Raw genomic sequence first — 18,099 nt, 5'->3', positions numbered from 1 at the left:
ACCCCTCTCTGTTTCTCCGGCTAGGTGCAAAGGTCCAAGCCAAGGAGGATTTCTGTAATGCAGAGCAACAACGGCGTGACAAAACATCTGTTTTGATGAATAACGAGTTGCTCAGACTGAGACTTATTATTGTTGAAAGCAACGGCTTGGAGACAAAAGGGGCAGTTCTTACTTAACCTGTGCGTCCAAGTGTTTTCGGTTGCTTGTTGTCTTCTTCTTAACTACAGTACTGAACACTTAACGCTGTGGTACGCCGAGTGAAATGTATTGATATTTGAGCCAGGCACAAATCATTCCTTGAGCATGGTTGGTGGGATTTAAAACATAATTTTAGGCGCAATGTCAACATTTAGCTACAGAACTAAACATGGTGCGGAGGCTGGTGCCCAGCAGCCCTGCTGCTGTTGATGTGAACTGTCAGTTTTTCTTTTGGGTTGCAGGGGTTTTATAGTGAAAGCAGCCCTCTCATGTCATGTCTCCTGTATATTTCTGTTTTACTTCCTTTTTCCCATCTTGTTTCCTGCATTTATGTGACTGTTGCCCCTGATCACATCCCTGTACACATCCCCTTTCAGCCAAACTGGAGGGTCAGGACCCCAAAGTACTCAGAACATTTTGTAGTCTTTTATACTTGAATAAAAGCCTGACAAGGCTGGTATCACCTCACTTTCCACTAAATAAACTCAAAATGTAATTCAATTCTACTAACGATGGAGCATCTACTTCCAGCTATTGTAAAAGAGATATATGATAGCATTGAGTGAATTATCAAGAGAGATAACTTCCTAGCATTTTCATGAAGTCACAACCTTTCCACTGGACTAACACAATCACTTGTTTACAATGTAGATAGTATTGAAAGTGTAGTTAATGTTTGATCAGATTGCATGTCCAGTCAGTTCTGTGATTCATGGATTCCCCCAGGGTTGTACACGTCTGCAGTCACATATATATAAAAACCGGACTCATGCATAACAGTAATTTTGTGTGATCTGTCTTAACATATGTGATTTAAATTCAAATGTCTGAGTATTGTGTACATATGAAGAATCTCTCAAACTTAAATTGTATTTCCTAGTAGAAATCATAATCTTCATACTTGTTATTCATGCACCATGTGAAGGAGGACTTGCACTCTGCTGTAGCTTTGTTTCTCTTCTGCCTCTTGTCTGTTCTCCTTGCCTCCTCTCCAATTACTTCCGCTAATCTGAAGAGGCAGGGATGTGGAAAGAAACATTGAGGATGTTGGATCAATCTTTATACCCGTCTGTTTTTCAGTCAGGAGCAGATCAAGATGAGAGACAGAGTAGTGGATAAGATAGGAAGTGGAGGGAGAAGCAGTGAAGACAATTAAAAATGAGAGCTTAGGAGGAGGAGGAAGCAGTTTGGAAATGGAACTCAGCCCCCAGGTGTGTCAGTCCCAAACAATCAGTGGGCGGGTGTTTTCCCTCTCCTATAAGTGAGAGCATACAGTACAACTAGGAAGTGGAGAGACCGAACAGGAATACAGGCTTCTGTGATTTAGAAGAGTTTCAGTTCTGTGTGTGCCGACTGCCAACATGCAGTTCTGGGATTTCCTGGGCTGCACCAATGGAGGTATGAACGTGTGTAGTCATACTGATGGCTCTGGGAATGTGTTGGGCTGTGATTGGACTGCTGTATGGGTGCTCTGTGCTAGGCAGGTAGAGAGGGTCTGGCAGGCTGAGGGCTGGAAAGGAATTTGTGCTGCTCACCGCCGTGCAAGCAGTTGCATGTGAAAATGACAGGTAGGGAGTGTGGAGCACAAACAAAGACGCTGAAGGCTCTGATACAGTGTTCGTCTGCTCTGTTATCTTTTGATAAACCTGGTTGGTTGCTTCTGACAGCAGATTTGACAAATTAATAATTTAGCACGAATGGTTTGTCTGTTGCACTGAATGTCTTTTGGACTTTGCTTGCTAGGCTTGCATCCACGAAACATTACGTTACTTGTTTACCTGTCATGTTATGTTTCTATTGAATGATTGGTGAACAATTTTAAATTCCCACAAACCTAAAGATGGAGTACAACAACCGCTGCTACCACTTATTACCATTGCTCCAGCTGTTACCATTATCACTATTCTTACTGTGACTATCACTGCCACTGCGACTGTCACACTTCACAGGCACTGGCACCTATGACAATGAAATACAAAACTGACAGCTGTAATTTAACAACCTGCTGTCAGTTTAACTGTAGATAACGCATGCTTTTAATTTAACACCCATATAGGCTTCTGTTATGTTTTTTTTTTTTTTTTTTTTATGCCCTGACCAGTTATTCTTTAAAGTCATCCTGTGCATCTAACTCAGAATTCACACAAGCATAAAAGGTCTATATTTTTAAACCTTGTATGTGGCTGACTTCTGATTTTTTTTTTTTTTTTTTTTTTCATTGTTTACTGCAAAGAGAAACTGCTTGAAATCCAATCTTCTTAACTCTATTGGAGCAATGAGGTCTGGTCAGACATGTACCACAGAGTTAAACATACGATTTCTGTTGCTGTATGAATGGAGCTAAACAACTACAGGCCACAGCTATCAAATATCACTTTTCTTGTCCACAGGGGTATACGTAGGTGGACAGTTGATGTTAAAAAGCAAATAGCTTGCTTTAGTCACTTTTTTAGTACCCACATTTATGCCTATGCAGTTGAATACAGATGGTCCTCAGACATTGTTTGTGTCTGTAATATTTACATAAAATCACACACCCTCTTAATCTATAAAGTATGCAGAACTCTGCCTTTTGATCTCATTTAAGATGTGTTGTCTTGTGTCTTGCCTCAGTTGTGGTTACTTTATTGTGTTGTATTGAATTCCAGGACAGTTACCTCCAAAACCTATCTTGTGCCCCGGGCCACGTTTTCTGCTATTGCATAACTGGCTATAGATTAGATACCTGATGTGTTGTGTCATGTTCTTCCCACTTATATAGAAGAATATAATAGTAGATCTTATTTATACTTGAGTCCCTGTTTGTTAGAGCTATAGTTGTCATTTCTTTTGGGGACAGGACAGCACAGCAGCAGGCCATCTGTTAGGAGCAGTGAATGTATGACTGGAAGCATGTGCTCCTGTTGTGTCATCAACCGCCTTCCCCGATTTGCATAGCTCGTTGTTTTGTTTAACCTATTCCATGTGGTCAACACTCACTGTCAGATGATTGTGAAATAACTTGTTTTATAACCTCATCAAATTGTACATTTGCTCTTTTTATTTTGTTTATTTTTTTACATATAGTTCTGATGTTTGGATGTATCTTCAAAGCAATTGGTTAGGTTACACTAATCAAGTTTGTGACACTGCCCTATATCTGACATTAGCTTTAGGCTGTGCAATATGGAAAAAAACCAATATTGCAATAATTGGAACACCTGCCTCTAAAATCCATACATAGCATGGGTGTGGAGAATCACATCAGGTGGTCTTGTTGATATTTAACACATTGGGCTGCATGGTAATGGGAAGTCAAACCGAGCATTTCAGAAATCATTGTGGGAGAAATCTGACTTAGCAATTGTATCATGAGTCAAATTAGGAAAGAAACCCCATTCTACAATTAACAATGATGGGTAATAATAACATAATAAATAAAACGAAATTTACTTTGCATTTTCTGCAGAAATGCAGTCATGATGGAGCCAGTGGAGTAAAATAGCTGAAAAATATATATTAACAGAACGGCTGCGACTAACTATTATTTTCATTGTTGATTAATCTTGATTAGTTGTTGTGTCAGAAAATGATGATCAGTGTTTTTCAAAGCCCAAAATGACGTCCTCAAATGGCTTGTTTTGTCCACAACTCAAATATATTTAGTTTACTGTCATTGAAGAGTGAAGAAAATATTGACATTTTAGAACCTGGAATCAGAAATGACTCCAAAAAAACTCCAGAAATCACCCAAAATGCAAAAATTTCATTTTATAGTTGACACCTAATCGATTAATCTTTGCATCTCTAATTTACAATATGGATAAACACGAGCAGCACTGGATTCATTTTTAAATTTAACTAATATTTTCACTTATGAGGCTGTTTTAAGTATGTTGGTACAAAAATCAAGTGAAGCTCAAGTGTTTTGAAAGTATGAACAGACATTAATCCTTGGCTGCACAGCTCTGGCTGTAAAATGTGATACCACGGTTGTTTGAATCTTTTCTCTTTTCACACCACATTCTTTTTGTATCTGACAGCAGCCACTTTTTTTTTTCTAAGTGCTCACTTTGAGAGAAATTCATATAAAACCGTGGGTGTATAATAGTAATGTTATATAACCTACAAATCAAGTCTTTGATACAATGGATTCAATTAAAAGAAGAGCGTGTGGTTCAGTGTATTTGTTGTTAGGAAGAAAATAATTGATGACCGTGATAATGGGCTGTTGATGACTAGATGTGAAGGTGGGATGTTACAAACTTTGCACTGCGCACTTCTGAACTCTTGATATGGGTGCACTGGGAAGTGTAGTAATTCATAATGTGAAAGGATTTTTTATTTGCACACTGTTTAACAAATTGAGCATGCAGCTTCATTTGATTGTGTGTACTGTAAGCAAATGAACCGCCAGGATGGCCTCTCCTGGGTCATGTTGGGCCAATGGAGGTTATTCACGCAGGTGTTTCAACAGACAACATGTGAAAATGTTTTGGTGAAAATGTTTGGTGACATCGGCTGATGTAAACACTCCCTCTGCCAAACATTAAAAATATACCTCATTAAAGCTGTAGCTGCTACTGTGGCGACTTTATTCTCCTCTCTGATGTTGCGATCACTGCTGCTCTCTATTCTATTCTGACAGCACAAAGGGACTGCAAAAGACTGTTATTGTTTTCCTGATGAGAATGAAGTTGTGCAGTGCCCTTAGCGTGGTGGTGTCAACTGTAGCGTAGCCTGTGTGGTTTACAGCCACCAGAGGCAATAGTTTTCTACTCTGAGTGGGAGAAAGAAGAAGGTTGAAAGCGTGAGGGGGGGAAATGTGATCGAGTAGGAGGGAGAACCTCTGGAGTGTTTATGGAAGTGAAAAATGTTTAAGCAGTTCTTGTGACAGATATTTCAGTACTGTTTTAATAACCGGTTCTAGTTTTGGGTCATTATTTGTGGATGTGAAAGATTAAAGTTGAGTTTGAAGCTATTAAATTAATTTCTGGTGACATCGAGAAAACATTTCTGCCTGGAGGTTTGTTTGAAACACAAAAAGCCAAGTCTCTTTAACAAAGTGTGTATGTGGGTGATGTGCATGTTGTCGTATGTCTGTACGTGTATTTAAAACATTCAAATATATACCGGCATAGTCAGCTGTATTGGGCAAATGTGTGGGCAATTTTCAAGGGCAATATTGCTTCAGCATTCTATTGATAAATGTATTTTTAACACCAAGAAACATTTGAATACATGCTTAAGCCTTTTTTACTGAAAGCACTGCCAGTACTGGCTCAAATTCCTTAGTGTGTCAGTGCCTTAAATGCTACATGTATCACTAGTAGGCTACATTTACACTCTGTGAGGGAGAGGGAGAATATTGCCATTGGTGTTATGTTGCTTTTGTTAATAGCATCCTACTTGTAGCCAACATTTTGGACACAACTCTGCCAGGAACAAATTGGATTATGTGATTAGAGAAAATTATGTGAAGTGACAGAACACACACAGAGCAGCAGTGAAGCAAACCAAATAAAATGTAAAAACCAAAATGTTATAACTTAATAACCCATGCAGTTTATTATTATACCCTAGTCCTAAACAGTGTCCCAAATCTATACTTTAGTCTTATCCTGAATATGTTGAGTTTGTAGTGTGTTTGTTTGCACCAGAGGTGTATAAAGTACTAGAGACCCAGACTTGAGTAAAAGTACAAGTGCTCTATCAACAGTGACTTGAGTAGAAGTTGAAGTGCTCTTTAAGCACCTCACTTAAGTAGAAGTACTGAAGTATTCAAAATTGTTTGTACTTAAGTATTGCAAGTAGTTTATTTTAAAATTTACTACTCAAGTACTAAAAGTAAAAGTACAAGTATTGTTATGTAGTTATTAAAGAAGCAGTAAAATTTTTGAATATCATATTGTTGGAGTTCAACTTTTTACGTGGTAGTAAGACGGTGCATTACAGACAGCTGTACATTGAAATAAACCTAAAAAGGTACATTAATGTCACAGCTGTTATAACTACTATTATCTGATACACCAGTGGGTTATTAATCACATATTAACAAATACTGAAATAAATTGTGTGATGTAGTGGAAAGTTAGCAAGCTAGCAAAATACAGATAAACTAGCAGCTTCACATCACAGAGTGAAACGGTTAACATTCAGTACTCACTGCAGACTGAAACAACTCAGGAATAGCTTCATCTGCTGCAACAATAGATAAATAGAGTAAAAACTTACATCGTCTCTGACTTCTGAAAAGGCGATTGCTGTAATGAAAAGAAACGCGATTGACACGATCTCGGGGATTTTCTTACATAACGTAATTATCATACGTAACTAACGTAGCCGTAACTACACACACTGTAACCTACAGAGTCTCCGTAGCGTGAGGCATTCACAACAGTAACGAGTAACGATGCAGCACATAAAAAATGTATCGGAGTAAAAGTATTTCATTTATCGAAAATATGTGCTTAAGTAAAAGTGGAAGTAGGAGAAAAAAATAATACTCCAGTAGAGTACAGATACAGCTTTTTAGTACTTTAGTAGTGAAGTAGTTCTACTTTGTTACTATACAGCTCTGGTTTGCACTATAGAAAGAGTAAAATACCTAAACTCAAAGAAATCAGTATTGATACTAAATTTACTTGATTTTTAAATTCAGAAATATGCTATTGACTGACTCACAATGTATTGCTTAAAGGGAATGAAGAAGATACTTACATTGTGTCCCAATTCAATACTACATGCTTTCACACTATCTGTAACAAGAGCATAATTTGACCATTGGTATATCACACATAATACAGTAATAGTAGGTCGTATGGAACAGCTTTTTTAAAGCTGCCTAAACATGATATATACAACATATTGTTTTCCTATGGTGAGAGCAGTGAAGACAACTTGGAGGAAGCGCTACCCTTGGCATTGCGCAGCACTTAGAATTGCCGCTTGCCTCGAAGTTCAAATTATTTCAACTTTGACCTTGTTGCCAGCAACCTTTTTAAAGGCACAACCAAAGCCAGAAGCAATGACGCTATACCTTTGCGCCCTACCTCGCAGCTTTAACCTCTTATGATGTGTAGGCAGCTTCATATAAGACAAAGCCTTGGCATCCTAATTAGCACCACAGTCCTGCGTTGTCTGTTGCTTAGCAACAGACTAGCGTAGCTTCAGAGGGACTTTTCATCATATTGCTTATTTTGATATAATGTTTACGTGGAGGTGGTTAGGAGACAGATAGCATAGTTGGGTGAGGCCAGTGGGTGAAGTTATTACAGCATGACAGAGCAGATGTATTCTGCCAAGTCATGATTCTCGCCTCGCTCCGTCTGGAATGTAGCTCATATTAAATCCTCCTGATTCATTAGAGCTGCTGCACAGTCACTGGTTGGTCAGTGCTGACATGTAAACCAGTGGCTGTGGTTAGTGGGATTAGAAATGATTTACCTGTCTGGTAAATAAACTGAGCATTGTAATCAATTGGATTGGACAGTTGGACTTTCCGAGTGATGAAAGTCCTCTTCCATGTGCTTGATAGTTGTGATTTCTCATTCAGTTAACAGAAAAGTCATTGAGGATATTTTGATCATTGGGTAATAATTATGTAAGTAATTTATAACTAATGGCAGTGTTCTTCCTGTCAATGACTCCATTTCTTAAAGGTGCTCTAAGTGATGTGACGCGTTTTTTAAGCTACAACATTTTTTGTCACATACAGCAAACATCTCCTCACTATCCGCTAGCTGCCTTTCCTCTGAACACACTGTAAAAAAACGCGGTCTCTGAAGACAGCCCAGGCTCCACAAACGGAAACAAAAACAAACTGAGACCGCGTCTTTTTACAGTGTGTTCAGGGGACAGGCAGCCCGCGGATAGTGAGGAGATGTTTGCTGTATGTGACAAAAAACGCGTCACATCACTTAGAGCACCTTTTTAATGATGCTGTGATTTGATTCCCTCCTCTGTTAAATTGTGCTCTCTTGCTATTATACTCTTTTCTCACTCACACCATTTGCCTTCTTTATTACCTTTCTCTCCCTCTACGCCTCTTTATTTATTCTTTTCCTTCTTTGCACTCCCTTTTTCATCTTTCTCTATTGTGTTTTGGAGCGATAAGGGGAAGCTTATGAAGGACTGGAAAGTTGTATACAGTATATGAACATGCAGTAGCTTGTTACCATACATACAAGTAGATAGTTTATCTGTGCGTGCATGCATGCAAGACAAATGTGTGTCTATCAAGTGCTTGATAATGAGTGTCAATCAGTTGAATAGACAATGAATTGCAAAATGGAATAAACACCACTTTCTTATACTTACAGTAACTCAGCTAGTACAGAATTACTTCCAAGCTGTAATACAGTACAATACTCATTGATGCCATGACTGAATCCATTACATGAAGGTACTTTGATTGAATAATTTACTGTAACACAATGTTTTATACATTTATCTAAGTAAAATCCCTTTTCCCCCTCACCCTTTTCTGTTCCAGATATTTCCAGAATATCATACTACGCTGGTGAGTATATATATTTAATTTTTTTTAAATACAGGCAAGTGTTGTTGAACTACCTGTCAACTAATGGTAGAAAGTTTTACTTGTTTATGAAGATGTTTTAAAATCCACCACTAGATGAGTAGTAGTGAATAATGCATGCATACTCGTATGCATTGTTCACTACCGCATTGTGTGTGCAGAGTGTAAAAATGTTTGCCTCAAACTTGCAATATAAAGGTTTCCTTTGCACCCTTATGGAATATAGTTTTTTTTTTTTTTTGCTTTGGTATTTGGTGCCTGATGTAATTTTTTATATGACAGACTGATCTCATGAAGTGGCGTATGTATGACACGCCAATTCGTATGTCATTGTTGCCGTGTTATCAAGACGCATACCCGCTTTTTAGCGTGTTTATCAACGCCGTTTGGCCTCCATTGACTTACATTACCTTGCGATTGTGTGTGAATTGACGCCGTAGCGAGTAGTATGAAAGGGCGAAAATCCGCATAGGGAGGTTGGTCGGGGGGGTGGATGGATCAAACGCAGGACTTTCACCCAGGAGACCGGGGAGACTATGGGTTCGTCTGGCCACAATAACAGGGTGTAGAATAATATTAAGACACTGGAAATCAACTAGCCCATGCTGTTTTAAGGAATGGATTGAGTTGATGACAAAGATGGCTACCTTTGAACGGGTTACTTATAGAGTCAGGGGTAGGGAAGATGTTTTCAGAACAGTGTGGGGCCCCTTTTTGGATGTAATAGAAGAAATGTCTGATTTTAATTGGTATATTGGATTGGTAGGCGTGATAACTGGTTCTATCAAGGCATGTTTATTGTTGAACTTTTATCACGATTTCTTTTTGTTGATTATTTTATTTTTATTGGTTTGAATTGTTCGTTTTGGGTTGTCTACAGATGTGTCTCATTTTGATTTTGTAATCAATGGCTGACAGGTACAGCCTGGGCTAATTTGTCCAAGATGCTTCTGTCATATGTTGGGGGAAAAAAAAACTAATAATAAAGAAAAAAAGAGAGTGGCGTGTATGTTTACGTCCGCTGTATACAGCGTAGACATACACACGGATAGCTCAAAATGCGAAATAATGTCAACCACTTAATGGAAATGCTAGTGTCCTTTTCAGTTTTATATTTCATGGTAATAAAGAGAGATTGAAAGAGGATTATGGTCTTTGGTCTTAGTCTTGACTCACACTTAAAGATGGCTGGTAGGGGTAAATAATTTCATAGGCATAGATAAGAGACATTTTATGGCCCTGGGCACCAGTCTCTCTCCATGGCTGTTGCTAGGTAACAGTTGATCCTATGATTTTAAGCAGGCTCTTGTATATTTGGAGCTGAGAACTTGTCATTCCTGAAAAGGACAGAAACATAATTTCATGACCTTAACTTTGGCAAGTCTCCAGACATGTTGCCAAAGTTGAGGTTAAGATTGAGGTTAACTGAAACTTATAATGAGATGAATCTTTCTGACTTTGCTAGAAAGTAATAGTAGCATCGCACACAGTGTACAGACTGAGTAAACTCAACATCTGTGGCCCATAACATCCCTGGGAATACTCTCACTCTCAGTACTGCTGATAAGGATCACAAGTTAATTTTTAGTGGAGAGCATTCTGAACATAACATACAGTCTCTGTAACTCTGTTAGGACATCATTTATATTACGCAATATTTTAAGGGGTAATAAGTTTAAAAACACAAAGGAAGACAAATCTGGAGTATAGGCTCACTATGTGGCTGAGGTATTAAGCACCACATGAGGTTTAAAATCTAGTAAATCGAGGACAACTAGGGCTACATAACTGATAAAAACTAAATGCTGTACTTATTTTGTTTTATCATGTCATATTGCTCATTCTTGTGTCATTTTTCCATGAGGATATACTAAAGAGTGATGCGATGCCTGGTCAACAATTGGCTTTTGGTCTATTGCTGTATATGGTGTATCGGGGCTGAGCCCAATTTATGGCATGAACCATTATCATCGTTTATTGTTAAAACAGTGCATTGCGGTTATATTGTGCATCCTAGTATTTAACTAAGGGTCATATTTGCTTTTAATGTGGATGTCCAATCAGTACTGATAGTAAATGTAGTCCATTGAAGGAATAAATCCCCCTGTCTGTGTGTGCTATATTGGCTGAGAAAGTGAGTTCTCCTGCTCACAGAGCCGTGGCAGCTGTACCAGGATGCAATGCATGTTCGCGTCAACTTCGCTCAGCTCTCTTAGCTTTTTTTTTTTTTTTAGCTAACAAAATAAACTCACAAAATGTCAAGAAGGGAAATTTTCTTTCACCTAAACAAAAAAATACAACCTTCTGAATTCAAGTTTGTCTCTTTCACCAAACCAGGACTAGAACAATTACCTTGTTAACTCACATAAAACACACTTCATTCGAACTGCACAGAAACAAAAATAAAACTCACCAAAACTCTGTTATAGTCTTTCCACTGTTCCAACAATCACAAACTCTGGTTTGGTCGAAATAAATCCTTAATTCACAGAGTCAGATGTGAAAATACGTCGGCTCTACACGCTGTATTTCCCCAGTGTCAGTCTCTTGTTGGCAACTCTTAATCCTTCTTTAGAGGCAAACCATTAAATTTAAGTGAACAAAATGACAAAAACTGCCCCAAAATCGCCTTTTTGGTCGTTTTTTTTTTTTTCCAAGTTAATCTTCAGGCTCCTGAAGAAGGTCTCCAGCACACCTCTGTCCAAGTGATGAATAAAACTTCATTTGAAATGTGGTTAAGAGAGCGTAGTAGAGAAGTCCTCCACCTGGAGAAGCTCAGATTCACGAATGCAGGGAGGAAAAGTGTGTTTGATAGGGCGTGGGGACTGGTTTTGAAAGACTTAAGGGGTCTGAGGGAGGAAGCTGTGTGATGAGGGGTCACATATATTGATAATGTAATAGTAGTGGTTTCATAGGGATTTTTTCTTCTCTCTTTTGACTCCTGGTTTGTTTTTTGGTCTCTTAACCAAGTCTTGATATTTGCTACGGTGCCTCACCATAATGTCTTCAGAATCCGCCAAATAATTACATTTGTATGTTCTTGTTTGCTGCTTGTTGTTGTATGAATAAGAAAATGGAAAACAATGTTGCTTGTATGAACAAGTGCAGTCTGTACCCACTGTTGATCTGCAAAACATATTTTCAAAAAAAAAAACTTTCAGGCATTCGTCAGTTACAGTATCCAACAAAAACTGCCCACACTGACATTCATTGCAGCAGAATGATTCCGTTTTCTGTTGGTATCGAAGAGCAATTTGAGCAAAGGTACCACCAGTCGACTCTTGATCTCAGCAGCCACTTCTCCTGTTTATAGGGGCGGGGCGTCCGGTCAGAAAACACTTCAATGTGTCGATCTAAAGGGTCAGTTACAAACAACGTATCTTGTCTTTAACTTGGAGGACTTATTCAATAATTGAATACATACCTAACATGCTCAACATCAGTTTGTGTCACAAAAGAATCATAATATGATCATTTGTTGTCAGTGTTTTGCAGCCGGAAGCTCAGCTAGAAAGTTGTCACGTTCATCTTGTGCTCTGGCACATCAGAGGAATTGAATGTCATAGTGCTTTATTGCCATTGAAGACCTGGCATGCTGCAGGAGCAGATAAAATATGTGTGGAGAGGAGAGACAACCGAGAGTGAGGACAGAGGACAGTAAGACCTGCTGAGGGCAGTAGAGACAGATAGACTGACAAGGGACTAAGCCCTGACTGCAGTACGCAGATCGAGGAGTGGCTCAACGTGGGTGGAGCTAAACATTTGGCTCCGCACACTTGCCCAATAGCAACCGGAGGCAATTGCACCTGACTGCAGTACGCAGATCGGTGTTGGGCTGAATGTGCAGCACCTTTTATAATATAATCTTTTTTATTGTAAAAAGGAAAAGAACCGAAGTGTGTGCTGCCTGATCTCCACCACCAGATGGCGCCCGTACGGAGTCAAACGTTTAGCTCCGCCCACACATTTAGCCCAACCCCGATCTGCGTACTGCAGTCAGGGGCACTTGTGACAAGGGGGGCGGATAATAAAAGCTAAGGAGAAAGGAAAATAAGTGTTGTAAAGGGATCAAACAGTGGAATGTATGTTTTCAGTGGCTAAACTTTAATCCTGGTAAAAAAGTGTGTGTGTGTGTGTGTGTGTGTGTGTGTGTGTGTGTGTGTGTGTGTGTGAGCGAGCCCTTGTTTATTAAAGTTAGTGTTGATGCTAAAGAGTGTGGTGCTATTAACATATTTATTAGTACTGTCCAGTCTGCTTGCTTACTTTCCACTGCATCAAGACTCAAATTATGTTTTCCTCTTTCCCCTCCTTCTCTGCCCTACACACACACACACACACACACACACACACAAATACACACACATATGCACACACTTACTTTTTCCTATTTTGCGCATACACTCCTTTTGCTTTGCTGACACCCCCCCCCCCCCACACACACACACACACACACACACACATGCACGCAGTCGCCTACCTGCTTAGTCACATGCACGCACAGTCTTGTATACTTTACATACAGCCTCTCTCTGGCTTCCACACATACCTCTCAATTGCATAGCCTTTTTGGTGCACTCATTTCAACTGCTCAAGGATTGCGCTGCATATACTGTGTGTGTGAGTGTGAGAGAGAGAGAGAGAGAGATTGGGATGATGTTGTGATCTAGTTGCCCTTCCGCTGCTACAGAAGAAAGTCAGAAGCCAGTCTGAGCGGCACACGGCTGACTGACTTTCGAAACGGATTTACTGCATCCATTTTTTTTCTCCAACCCACTCCTGCAACATCATTTTCTCTTTAAAGTCTTTCTCCCATCCTGCCTGGCTTTGCAATCATAGCTTTTTTAGTTCCTGACTCTTTTTTTTGCTCCACTTTTCCCTTCAGGTCTCTGTCACTTTATGTCTCTCTCTGACATCAGACACCTGCTTTGACCTGGTTAACTCCTGCATGCTCAGAGCATTGTGGGAAAGCTTTGGAGGATGCAAGGCTCATCTTCTTCCTGAGGTTTCTCCACTTTCTCTCTTCATCCCGGTCTCTTTATGCATGTTTTCTTTTTAATTATTTTTCTTTTTTGATCATTCTGTTCTTATTCAACTCTTCCTTTAGTCTCTCCCTTTCTCGTCTTTCTTCTTCTGCCTTCATCCTTCTTTCTCTTGCTTTCCTTTTTCCCTCCTGCGTCGGTCACTCTCTACCTACCTCTCCCTCGCTATGCTCCATTTCTCTACGCCCCTCTTTGCCCTACATTTCCGTCCCTTTCTTTATCGATGCCAGTTTCTCTCTTATTCTTTCTCTCATCCGTCTTACCATCTCTTTTGACAACGTTGTGGATTTACAGAACAAAACTTCCTTTTTTGGAAAATGGTACTTTGATGTAATTATGGAGTCTTACTTTGCCAGCAGGGGATATCAGTGTTATTGATTGATTTGTAACCTGGATGTTTGACATACAATGCCAAACCCTGTGACTTAAGATTAATGGCTGCAGGGCAGTCGCCTTCTTTGAATTTCACATCAAGGATTGATTAATTGGATCAGCAGCTCTGCTCCGAAGACCGGAATTTGATATTTTGTGAGGATTTATTGGACCGCAGGATGGCCTAATGGGTAGAGAAATCATTCCCCAGTCTGTTTTGCTTCCACCTTTCTGAAGTGTCCTCGAGCAACTTACTGTATGTCTTCCACCCACAAGGGCTCTATCTCCCTAAAGTGAAGGAGGGAAAAAAAGAACTTCCTTACAGGGATTTTCACATTGCACAATGGAAAGGGTATTTTTCTGGGTTAAAGGTCATGACATGTATTGGACGGATTGATTACTAAGACATGGACCCCAAGCCACTTCCTCAATTCCTGAAATAAGATGATGTTCAGCAAGCTTTTGAAGAGAGTGACTGGCAGTGGTGTGATTAGTAGCTTTCAGTTTGTATAGCATTAGTTTGTTTTTTGTTGCAGAAGTTGCAGTCTGACTTCCAACTTAACTTTGGTTTGGACAGATTCTGTATGCTGGGCCACTGTTAATGTAAGAAGCTGAGTTGGACCTTATTTAAATCTCTATCAACTGGACTTGGATCCTGATGATAGATATCGAGTGTAGTGGCTGCTAGAGCATATATGGTCACGGACTGGTATATTCTCTACCTCCTGTGGGGATACTTGCTGTGTCATCAGATTTTACAGTACAAAGGATATTTCACATCCTCTGTTTCCTCTTACTGGGCTTGTTTCTTTTCTGGACTTACTTACAGCCCTGGGACACTGGATTTGATTGATTTTGTTCTATTGAGTTTCCTGTGGCTATCTTGTGAGGTGGATAAAAGTTGCACCATGGATATGATCACTCCTGTAACCAATGACAGTCCAGTTACCAGCACAGCACATCTCAATTTCTAACCTTCCTGGGGACATTTTAGGAGACCTCTACATGCTTTTCCTTGGCTTATTCAAATTTATATGCCAGGAATTTTTCACATCTGTGAAAAGCCAGGTTAGGATCCGGTTCTAGTCCCAGGCTCTATGCTGTTTTTAGGGCCCAGCAGGTTTGTCTGGGCCCTGTGGCCAGACCTTGAACAGCCCCCCCTACAAAACAAATGGAGAAAAGCGGCTGCATCCCTCTGTGCTGGAGCAAGGGGGCCTGCATCTACGCACAGCACCCCCTACCAAGTATGTACTAATAGTGTATCAGTCAACATGCCATATTGTGTACTAACAAATACAGCATGCAGTTGGATATTTTCTTGTGAATTTAACTAAATCCTAATGATTCACAACTACATAGTATTAGATCCATATCATTGTTAATCAAATATAAAATATTCCTTTTAGACAGTGCACCTTTCTCCACCTTGGTATCATTATTTATTTAAGTAATCCTCATGAATTCCTGTGTGTGTGTGTGTGTGTGTGTGTGTGTGTGTGTGTGTGTGTGTGTGCACACACACACACGCACGCACGCACGCACGCAACAATTCATCTTCTTTTGCTGTGGTTCAAGCCTTTGTTTGAAAAACCAATTTGAACTACGGGTTCTTATTAGTTCATTTGCCTGGGTTACAGTTGTACTGAGCTGTAATTAGGTTTGTGAATAAGAGTGGGTGGGGAGATAGTGGTTATAAGTTACCCTGGTAGCTCTGATGTCAGTGGAACAGCTCAGAAACACACACACACACACACACACACACACACACACACACTCACACACAATCTTTGTGTTGGTCCTTTGGGATTTTTTCAGCTCACCATGGAAAAGGATTGTATTTATATGAAAGTGACACGTATGTATTAATATATACAACTGATGTTTAGACTTTTTCTTCTCTGTCCCCTGGTATAGATAATGCACATCCTTGGCAGAAGACAGAAGAGAGAGTGTGGTAGTGTGGGGGAAGGGGGAGGATAGAGGAAATTGTTTGAGGATGAGAGAAAGATGAGAGGAAGGAAGGAAGAGATGTGGTTCAGTAGGACAGGAAGATCAAATGGAGATGTGAAGGCAGGAACTAAAAGGTCTGTGAGCATGTGAGATGAGTGACTGGAGGAGATTAAGAGAGAGGGAAGAAGAAGAGAGTTGCAGATGAAGGGGGTAAAGGATGGAGAAAGAAGGTTACAGACGTTTTGCCATGTGAGCCATGAAAAAAAGGGAAAATTGAAGACTTTGAAAAGAATAAAGATGGGGATAGATGTGAAGACTGGGCAACTGAGGAGAAGAGTAGGAAAAAGCGATGGAAAAAGGCAGAGAGGCCTAGGCTCCCCTGGGATTGTGCTAACCCCAGTAACCCAGTTACCAGTTAGATGAGGAGATAAGCCGTCCTGCTGCTATGGTACAGAGCTCAACTCCAGCCTTCTGTGGCTCTACAGACTGACTGTCAGTCACCTGCTCCCCTACTGACTGCCTGCATGGCCTATTTGATTTGATTCCTCTGCTTTTCTTCTTGTGTGAGGGCATGCATGTGAGGATTTAGTGCAGTTATGTTGAGTAGAAATGAGTGCAGTGAGGAATTGTTTCATTTGTCCTGTGCTGTGTAGTGCACCTATTTTAAAACGGTAATTTATTTACTATGAGAGCCATATGTTGTAGTGCCCCCAAACTGGTTTTGCAAGCTACAGAGTCGGGCAACTAAAGGACAGCCTTTTGTAATATAAAGGCTTTTATGGTTTATGTATGTTCGTTGTTTGTTTTCATGACATAATGCACAAGACTCTTCTATCAGATCTGTATATGCTGGATAATATAAGAAATTGAAAAGTATCTGATGGAAACCCTTGATCTGTACCACATGTCAATGACATCTGTTTATAACAATTTCAGATATTTTGCAGAAAAATGGACAAAACATAACCCTTTTCCAATTCTTTGTCTAAGACAATTAAGCAAAAAAAACTAACTTTCTTCGGTCGCAAACTGGTTTGTAGCTTTAGTATTAAGGGGCTATGTTAACAATAACCTCTTTTCATAAATGCTGCTAAAAAGCAGGTAAACATACTTCATTTCCGAGTTATGTGTGATGTAACCGTATTAACAGCATACATTAGTTGTATGTTTGCAATAAGGCAAATGTCGGTATGCCAACTTCTCTAATAAGATTTTATTAAGCTGTATGTAGTATTTAGGTTAAGGTTACGTGTGTGTGTAATTTTGTGTCGCTATTGTGTTTTGTGTCAGTGTATTCAGTGGGCTTTTACAACAATTTAGTGCTTAATATCTAATCTGATTACTGACTGAGTGAGAGACCAGCAGCAGATGGCTGACTGTGGTTTGTGACTCTATATATCTCCTCTGGTGCAACTGTTTCTATTTAAAAATGAGTTGCAGTCAAAATAATGTCCTCAATACATTTTTTATCAAGCCCCTCTGAGACTAGGCATGAAGGCCGGGCATGAACTAACAGAGTAGCTGTTCTAACAACCGAAGGTATGCTGTTTTTGTCATTACCCGTGCACACTCTGGACAGGGGTTTCCACAAAGCATTTTTTGATGTAAATGTATCACCAACCCCAAGTAGTACAGCAAACAGGGGTGTACTGCATTCAAAATAATTAGTTTTTGTGTAAACATCATTTTTAGTATACATGTTAATTATTTCCAGTTTTACTGTTTAGAAGAGACCGCAACATATTCTGATGTCATGACTAGGATATCCACCAAACAAAACCTGCCGTCTGCTCTCGCACAGTAAACTGAAATGGCATGACAACAATGCAAGGGTACGATGCTATATCAACAACAGAACAGTGCGTGGGCTATCTAAATGTTGCCAGGTATGGAATACTTTGATCAATTGGTAATCTATGTATGTTGTCTTTTTTGCATAGTCATCGGAAAAGTATGGTGTATTGTAACTTTTCAGCAAATCTAGTGCCAACAAGAGTGCTGAAATGTTTCATAGTCCAAAGC

At 39.7% G+C, this 18,099-nt stretch overlaps 1 protein-coding gene across 2 annotated transcripts in view; it reads left to right on the top strand.

Annotated features, from left to right (window-relative positions):
• The window catches only part of LOC114557222 (focal adhesion kinase 1), a 70,777-nt gene that overhangs the window by 535 nt on the left and 52,143 nt on the right, over window positions 1-18,099 (top strand). For both annotated transcript variants that reach the window (XM_028580594.1, XM_028580596.1), the window contains exon 2: window positions 8,672-8,698. The gene's annotated coding sequence lies outside the window, so the exon portion shown is untranslated. The remainder of the gene's footprint in view (window positions 1-8,671; window positions 8,699-18,099) is intronic.

Source organism: Perca flavescens, chromosome 6, assembly GCF_004354835.1.
Source record: "Perca flavescens isolate YP-PL-M2 chromosome 6, PFLA_1.0, whole genome shotgun sequence".
NCBI classification, from domain to species: Eukaryota; Metazoa; Chordata; class Actinopteri; order Perciformes; family Percidae; genus Perca; species Perca flavescens.
Note: the sequence above shows the minus strand (reverse complement) of the source record. Positions and strands in the feature narration are given on the sequence as shown.